General features: G+C 42.8%; 1 non-coding gene across 1 annotated transcript; it reads right to left on the minus strand.

The window, feature by feature from the left end:
- Window positions 1-234: 234 nt before the first annotated feature.
- Window positions 235-341, minus strand: LOC117273938 (small nucleolar RNA R71). Its single transcript, XR_004503968.1, has one exon. It is a non-coding gene; the product is annotated as a small nucleolar RNA R71 (small nucleolar RNA).
- Between the last annotated feature and the right edge of the window lie 5556 nt (window positions 342-5897).

Here is a 5897-nt window from a genome sequence, read left to right on the forward strand (position 1 = left end):
TCAGGGTCTTACATTGAAGATCCTCAGCAGCATCTGAAAAATTTTCTGTCGATATGTGTCACACAAAGGCAACCTAATGTGATACAGGAAGCAATAAAGTTGTTATTATTTCCATTCTCGGTGAAGGTAGAAGCTCAGATTTGGCTTAATTCACTCCCCATAAACTCCATCACTACTTGGAAGGAATGAGTCAAGCAATTTATAAACAAGTTCTACCTACCCAATAAGATTGCCAAACAAATTGATTAGATATTGAGCTTCAGGCAGAGACCAACAGAAACACTACAAGAAACATGGGAGAGGTTCAAGGGTATGCTGGTTAAGTGTCCACATCATGGCATTCCGGAGCAAATGTTGGGGCAGAGGTTCTACATGGGATTGACAGACAGCTTAAAGGCCAATGTTGATGCTTCAGCGGGTGGAGCATTTTTTAGCAAATCATTCAGAGAATGTAATATCATACTCGATAAAATGGCTCAAAACTCAGGATGGATGACAAGAGACTCTACGATCACTCTTGTAGTTCACTCTGTGGCTTTGGACCCAAATAACTCTATAGCCGAAAATATGGCCACTCTGATGACACAAATGAGTATCCTCACCAAGAAAATCAATGAACCAAGCCAGAAGCAGCAGGTACACATAGTTGATGCGACTAATGGGGGCTTATATACACCATGCATTAACCAACCTTATGTATGCTCGTGGAGTGCGGAAGGTGACAACCAGCACTATCAGGAAGATATGAAATATGTAGCCAACTATGGGGGACAGAGGCAAGGTGGTCAGAATTGGGGACAATAGAATCAACAATATATACCAGCTTAGCAGCAGTACAATAACAAAAACAATCTTGGAGCTATGCGACCACATGGTCAAGTTGTGCCTTACCAAAGGCAACAGGGTTACAACCAGCAAAATCAGCAGTTGGCTTATCAACAACCTCAACAAAAATAGATTGTGAGACAAGATGATGGGTTCGCTGAACTTAAAGAAATGCTGGACAGCAACAACAGAATGCTGCAACAACTGATTGGGTCCACTGGAAAAATGCAAGAAAAGTGGACTCACATGAATCAGCGATAAAGGGTATTGAGATTCAATTAGGACAGATTTCTATGGCTCTAAACAATAGTCCCCAAGGGATGTTACCTGTAGACAAACAAGTCAATCCAAAAGATCAGGGCCCGAAACAGCTTATGGCAGTGAGTCTACGAAATGGTAGAGACTTAGATATGGAGTAAGAGATTGCTCGCGAAAGCCGACCTACTGAAACACTTGTGCCAGTACCCATTGAAATAGATGATTCAACAGGGTTACCTGAGGTGACATTACAATATGTACAAGAGAGCACAAGCAATAAAAAAGAGGTTGCGAAGGAGATTGAGGTAGCACAAGAAACGACAGTAGAAGTAGTGTCTGAGCAAGATAAGACTCAAATCATAGGATAGAAGCGACCTCCAGCACCATTCCCGTAGAGATTGGGCAAATATCAGAAGGACGAGCAATATAAGAAATTCATGGAGATGTTGAAACAAATACAAGTGAACATTCCACTGATTGATGCGTTGCGGGAGATGCCTGGGTATGCCAAAATGATGAAAGATTTAATGTTTCGAAAATTCGACTTCCAAGACCTGTCCACTGTTACATTGACACAGACCTGTAGTGCAGTCGTGACGAGACCCAGAGCTAAAAAGTTGTCAGACCCAGGGAGTTTCACAATCCCATGCACAATAGGCAGCTATGCTTTTGCTAAAGCATTATGTGATTTGGGGGCAAGCATAAACTTGATGCCCCTGGCTATCTATAAAAGGTTAGGCATCTGAAGAGCTAGACCCACGTCCATGTTACTACAACTAGCCGACTGGACAGTGAAGAAGCCCTCTGGTATCCTTGATGATATATTAGTACAGGTTGGGAAGTTTGTGTTCCCAGCAGATTTTGTCATTCTAGACTGTCGGGTTGACGAGGAGATTCCCATAATTTTGGGAAGACCATTCTTGGCCATTGGGAGAGCTTTAATTTACCGTGAAATTCAAGAGCTCAAAATGAGACTAAATGATGAAGAAATAACATTCAACGTGCAAAAATCTATGCGACGACCAAGTGAATTTGCTAACTACTCTCTAATAGAAGCCGTGGATGTAATTTTGGAGGAGGAAGATGAGACCTTGAATACTAAAGACCCTCTAGCAGCCTGCCTCATGAACTTAGATGAAGTAAATGGAGAGGATTTAGTGGAGTAGTGTTGGCTCTTGAAGGCAAAAGGGTTTTGGAAAAGAGAGCTCGGATTTGAGCCTTTGCACTTAGAAGAAAGAAAAATTCCTCCAGCTAAGCCATCGATAGAAGAGCCACCAAAGTTGGAACTGAAGCCGCTACCACCTCACATCAGGTATGCTTTCTTGGGACCTAACTCAAATTTACATGTTATTATCTCATCTGGTTTGTTAGATGTGCAGAAAGAACAACTTTTGCAGGTATTGAGTGAGTGCAAAACTGCAATTGGCTGGACCATTGCAGATATTAAGGGTATCAGCCCGGCCTTCTGTATACGTAAGATTCTACTGGAAGATAGCCACAAACCTTCCAGAGAACATCAAAGAAGGTTGAACCCCAACATGAAGGAAGTTGTGAAAAAGGAGGTGATAAAGTGGTTAGATGCGGGGATCATTTTCCCCATCTCCGACAACAACTGGATCATCCTAGTCCAATATGTTCCTAAGAAAGGTGGGATGACTATAGTGCAAAACAAGAATAATGAGTTGATATCAACAAGAACAGTCACGGGATGGCGAATTTGTATGGACTACAGAAGATTCAACAAGGCCTCCAGAAAAGACCATTTTCCCTTGCTGTTCATTGATCAAATGCTAGACAGATTGGCTGGGAAGTCCCACTTTTGCTTTCTGGATGGATACTCGGGGTATAATAAAATCTCCATTGCCCCGGAAGATAGAGAGAAAACATCATTCACCTGTCCATATGGCGTCTACGCCTTCCGGAGAATGTCGTTCGGCCTATGCAATGCACCCACCATATTTCAAAGGTGCATGATGGCCATCTTCACTGATATGGTATAGGACACCATGGAGGTCTTTATGGATGATTTCTCGGTGGTGGGAGGCTCATTCGATGATTGCCTAAGAAATTTGAAAAGAGTGATGAGAAGATGTGTCGAGACTAATCTGGTGCTCAATTGGGAAAAGTGCCATTTCATGGTACAGGAAGGTATAGTCTTGGGGCACCTAGTATCGAGTTAGGGCATTGAGGTAGGTAGTGCAAGGGTTTATGTGATCAAAAAGCTTCCACCACCCACTTCCGTCAAAGCAATAAGAAGTTTTCTTGGCCACGCCGGGTTCTATAGACGGTTTATAAAAGATTTTTCCAAAATTTCTAACCCCTTGTGTAAATTGCTTGAAAAAGATCACCCTTTTTAATTTCGTGATGACTACAGGGTAGCTTTTGAGGAATTGAAGAAGAGGCTCGTAACAACACCTATCATAGTTACAACTGACTGGGAGCAACCATTTGAGCTGATGTGTGACGCAAACGTATGCTGTGGGAGAAGTGCTTGGGAAGCGCAAAGACAAAGTCATGCATCTAATATATTACGCAAGTAGAACTTTAAGTGGTGCCCAACTAAATTACACAGTGACCGAGAAGGAGATGCTAGCAGTAGTTTTCGCATTTGAAAAATTCAGGTCATACCTGATAGGCTCGAAGGTAATTGTTTATACTGACCATGCTGCTCTCATGTACCTCATTAATAAGAAGGAGTCAAAACCGCGCCTGATTCGATGGGTGCTATTGCTGCAAGAATTTGACTTGGAAATTCGTGACCGAAAGGGAACGGAGAACTAAGTGGCTTATCACTTGTCTAGGCTGGAAGGAGCCGAAAAGAAGGTTGAGGGGGAAGAGATTATGGAGACTTTCCCGGATGAATAACTACTAGCCACGAGTCTTGAGGTAGCGCCATGGTATGCAGACATTGCAAACTACCTGGCAAGCGGTATTATTCCCTATGACCTTTCCTCTATTCAAAAGAAAAAGTTCTTTCGTGATTGTCGCATGTATTATTGGGGTGAGCCTTATCTGTTCAGGATTTGAGTTGATAACATGATCCGGAGATGCATTCCCGAGATAAACCAATCTTCTATTTTGCAAGCTTATCAAGCGTCACCATATGGTGGCCATTTCAGGGGAGTAAGGACAGCTGCAAAAGTGCTGGAGTTGGGTTTCTATTGGCCGACATTGTTCAAAGATGCACACTTATAGGTGAAGGGTTGTGACGAACCCAATTCAGGAGGTAGAAGTGTTTGATGTATGGGGAATCGATTTCATGGGGCCTTTCATCAGCTCATATGGCAACAAGTACATACTCGTAGATGTGGACTATGTGTCAAAATGAGTGGAGGCTGCTGCGCTCCCTACAAATGATGCAAAAGGGGTAATTGGTTTTTTGAGAAAGAATATATTCACCCAATTTGGCACGCCAAGGGCAATAATCAGTGACGGAGGCACTCACTTATGTAATCGAGCCTTCGCAAAGTTGTTAGAAAAGTATGATGTACGCCACAAGGTTGCCACTCCATATCATCCACAAACGAGTGGGCAAGTCAAAGTTTCGAACAGAGAGATAAAGAGCATTTTGACAAAGACTGTGAATGCTATAAGAACGGATTAGGCGAGGAAGTTAGATGATGCACTCTCGGCCTACCGTACCGCTTTCAAAACTCTGATTGGCATGTCGGCGTATAAATTGGTGTTTGGGAAGGCGTGTCACTTACCAGTAAAGTTAGAGCATAGAGCTTTATGGGCATTGAGGCAGCTGAATCTCGATATAGAAGCTGCGGGTACAAGTAGAGTCATAGAGTTGATGTGGCCAAGGTGTTAATGACCACGATTTTGAATGACCACGATTTTGATGTGGCCAAGGTTATTCAGTATGAGATGTTCGTCCGTTTACCACTGAAGAGGTATGGGTTCTTTTTCCCCTCTCTGGTCAGTAGATTGTCCTGGGCAGCAAGGGTGCCTGAGAACCCAAATGCAGATGGCATAGTGAAGAAAGAAGCAAAGTTTCGGGCACACAAAGTGACCATCGGGAAAGACCCGATGGCACCTAGGGCAACTTATAGTGACGATTATGATGCGCCGGAGGAGGACGATGAAGGGCAGGAGGAGGTTGTAATGTGGTTGCCAACGGAAGCTGAATCTTGTAATGTGGTTACCACGGAAACATGATTACAGGCCCAACGGGGTTAACTACGATACATAACAAATAGGTGTGTGGAATATGTATATATATGGTTCAACAAAGAAATGCCTATATCACTTCCCAGACCTAACAAGACTACTATTTCGCTATGCAGACACACTGGGCAAGTTCTAGGCATCAAATGTCGTGCATAGAACACAACAAGCCTCACATACACATGGCACATGACTAACTCTAGATCAGATCATCAAACACTTAGATCAGAGTACTTAAGCCAAATTAAGAACATACAGTTTAAGGCATTCTTACAAGAGTTAACAAATGAGCCTAAGCGTCATACTAAGTACCCGCTATATTCAAGGCATTACGAAGTTAAGAGATCCTATTCTAATCCTGCCCATAGCCCATAAGTTCCTAACTAAAAAATAAAAACTAGCTACACCCGGTTCAAATGAAACCCTTGGAAAAGAACTGTGGTTTAAAGAAAAACTAAGGGGGAATTGATACACTACTACAAAAGAAAATCCACGCTCACCGCACCATTTTTTACTTTTAACAATTTTTTTTCTTTCACTTGCACAACAGCAGTACACTCACGCAACACTGCCATCCCTTCCCCTCCCAACTCCATTGAAGTCAAGCAAGCTTCTCCTATTTCCTTCACTTGCACAACAGCAGT

Source organism: Nicotiana tomentosiformis, chromosome 6 (assembly GCF_000390325.3).
Source record: "Nicotiana tomentosiformis chromosome 6, ASM39032v3, whole genome shotgun sequence".
Classification (NCBI taxonomy): Eukaryota; Viridiplantae; Streptophyta; class Magnoliopsida; order Solanales; family Solanaceae; genus Nicotiana; species Nicotiana tomentosiformis.